The following is a 3,635-nucleotide window of genomic DNA, read 5'->3' on the forward strand; positions in this document are numbered from 1 at the left end:
CACCTTCGGCTCTCAGGGCGGACGATCTACCTGTAGACCACTCAAATTACAGAAGAAGACTTGGTTCTTTTACGACAGAGCCCGAAACGTTTTGAAACTGATGGGTGGTATACATCCGAATTTTATCTTGAACGTTCTAGATTTAAACGAGAGTGAGTGGCGTGAGGGTGAACGCAGATCACTGCAGTATTTTCGTTCCTCGTGTTCCATGATTGAAATGTTGCTCACCAACCCAATAACATTACCAAGGTGCAACCTGCAGTCGAACCCACAATGAGCTGATACGGGCAGCCAAGGGACGGAACGGAGAACTGATATAATCGGCGCCACGGTCCATCTGACCATACATGCCCTGACAAAACCATAACGATGTGGACATGTGATATATTCGACGACCTTCCGAGACGTCTATCATCTCTGACATAATTAACTCAACGTAACACCAAACAGTGGTAATACGAATAACATTCTATATTATCCCATGAATTTGGAAAATACTCGATTTTGATCGGTCAATCAGAGGTTTCAAATCACAATAAACAGTGAAACAGCCGATTTGACAGCCGTTTCACCGGGAAACCTTATATTTCTATTATAATACTTCGCGTACAGTCATTGTCAGTAGGCATATTTAAATAATTATACGTACAATTTTAGGCTACGAAATGCAAAGTTGATGTTACCACAATATTCAAATCATGACGGAAAATGGTGTGGAAGGAAACCTTTGCACGTTTTGCTTTGTTTTCTTTTGGGGTGCCCACCTCGTGGTAGCTTCGAAAAGCTTCCCATGCCTGTCATTAGTTAGAGTGAAGTAAATTACGCTTTAAGCAAACTGCTTGAGCTTAAAGAGTGCCATGTTTTGTTTAAAGGCTGTTGTCAGTGATTCGGTAAATTCTTATCGCTAACCCACTCAAACCGAAAGGCCCAACCCATGCCGATGTGATCAAGATATTTTTCACTGAAGAGTGTTATTTAGTCATGGTAGAAGAGAGATAAACAGACAATGTAGAGCTAGGCTACCTGCAGATTTAACCTCGCTAAATTTAATATTTGGAATCTCACGCAACACATGCGGTTCCAAATTCAAATTGGTGAGGTTAAGTCTACAAGAAACCTGTCTCCGGTTTTGAAGACACAGTGTTTATCTCCTGATTTATGCAGCCGCTATACACACATTGCTTCAATTCAGACAGCATTGACATGGGTTTGGGTCTTTTTGTATAATCAACATATTTTGTCCCTGGATATTGCAGCTTCTAAATGCCAATTTTTTATCACAGCATATACGTTTTCTCTATTTGGCCTCATTACGTTTGCCTGGTCTGCAGGACATGTCACAGCTGTGACATGAAAGGAAACTGTGTACGGCTAACATGTTTCATTGGATAATAATCATCAATTCGTTACATGTAGGATGAATGCAAGGGTATATTGGAATACTATTATTGTCATAATGATAGGCGATGTCGGTATTTGGCGGCAGAATCAGTTCCAGAACCTCATGTTTGTTGTACCAGTGACCACTGAGATCAAGACGGTTACAGTGGCTCACCGTGTCCGACCTCACCCTTGCTGTCATCCGTCGATAGTGATATAGCTGGGATATAGCTGACATAGTTGTAAAACAACATTCACTCACTCACTCACTCATAATAGTTATAAGTCAAATGGTTGCATGAAATAAGTAAAATATACATACACGAATAATATATTGCATTAGTAATCAGGAAAACTTCGATGTATATGCGTCAAATTATGAGTACACTCAGAACGACTGTTTAATTCCGAAGTCCCATATAAACAAAAGGCAGTGAGGTTCATTCAAGTGCGTTGCTTCACTACATTGAGTATGGATGTTGAATTTAAGGTAAAGTAGTCTGTTGAAGAATGACTGTGTAACCCGTATTTGTGGCATGGGTTCGTTCCTTCAAAATCTGCACATCGACCTTTTTGACACCTTCAATTATCCAGTGTGTTTCTTTTCAATAGGTTAAGATAGTGAGCATTCGGGTAATCCCACGTCATCTTGCTTGGATGACACGCAGTCAGCTATGTCAAACAATGTTGATCGTTGGTTGTTCTTGATATTACTCACTGGATTCTCTGGTCACTCCGTCATGTAGCTGGACAATGGCATGAGTGCACCAAACACGGAATCAAAGAACAAGAACATGGCAACATGTAAGAATCATGCTTGAGAATCAATGGTGAAGTACATTACCATCGAACACCAAGCAGACGCAATGACAATGATAACATCGTGCATTTTCACGGTGCAACAATCAAACTGAAACAGACTATAATCAAGTACGAATCTAAAAACTGTTTATATGTATATATATATGTGCGTGAGTGCGTAGGTATATATTCGCGATACATGTATAATAAACAACTTGTAGATAAGTCATTGACTATAGTATGGCTGGCGGGGTTGCCTCCCTTAGACTGTTACTCTTATCGTATTATCAAACTTTGCTGCTACTTTATACACAAAATATTTCATTCAAGATGTGATTTACATGTGGTCGTGAATTGTGATACACTTGATACACAATGGGTACACTTGATTCCATGACGAAATATGTACAATTTTAGATAAAACCAATGTTTAGGTTTCTTATACATTTCAGTTACAGAGCATACAGAATCTACTCTGAACACATTTAGACTTAGATATGCAGTAATATTGTTTACACATAATATTTCGCAGTTGTCACATGTAAACACATATACCATTTTCTTCTAAACAGTTCTTGTTAGCATATGTAAGACCTGCTGGACCACTGGAGTGGGACCGGAGTTGCCAGGAACGACTACGCTTGGCCACGCATTCAGTCTGTGCAAGTTGATCATTTGCTGCCCTTTTTCGCTGGACTTGGATGTTCAGTTTCATGGTCATTAACTGATACGCTGAGCCTCGGAAAAATACACGGTTTCTTCAGATTCTTGTGTTGTGGCGTTTTCGCGTGTCTGTTGCAATGGTGTGGCCATTTCAGTTGTCTGGTTTGTGGGAGAATATTCTGCAGTAAGATCGTTTCAGACACCATTCCCTCGAGAAGTTATCTTGGTAGAGATTGGAACAAAGTCCAACTTTGGCTTCAGTACCAAACAAGGCGTTGCATGGTGATTGTTTGATACCAAAATAGTGGCTGTAGTCAAAACGAAGTCCAAGAGGACAGTCTGTTGAATCTCTGTCTTCTATTTTAATTTTAGAAGTGTGAACTGTGCATGAATCAGCACCAATGTTGATAGACATGCAGTCCAAGGTAAGGATGTGCAGTTCAACTATGAGCATGACGTCAGGCTTTTCCATGGCTATTTACAACTCCAAGATGGTAAAGTACTATCAGGGATGTCCTGGAATATTGTAACAGCCACAGTGTGTTATGTGAACGATTTCATAATGTTCAAACAAGTTGTTAGCACATTGACGAATGTGACCTTATTTGACAAAAACTGTCGTTCTATTACTGCAATGACACACCGTAAATCCGTTTCAAGATGCCGGAATTCAGTTTGCGGATTTGCACCCATGTAAGGTTAGGTTAAACATTGCTCATTTTCCTGGAATCTAGGCAGTAACATATTACGTCACAGAGAGATGCACAATACAGACCGAATTCTCATGTCAT

The sequence above is a fragment of the Haliotis rufescens genome, unplaced genomic scaffold (assembly GCF_023055435.1).
Source record: "Haliotis rufescens isolate VD_foot unplaced genomic scaffold, xgHalRufe1.0.p SCAF_7, whole genome shotgun sequence".
NCBI classification, from domain to species: Eukaryota; Metazoa; Mollusca; class Gastropoda; order Lepetellida; family Haliotidae; genus Haliotis; species Haliotis rufescens.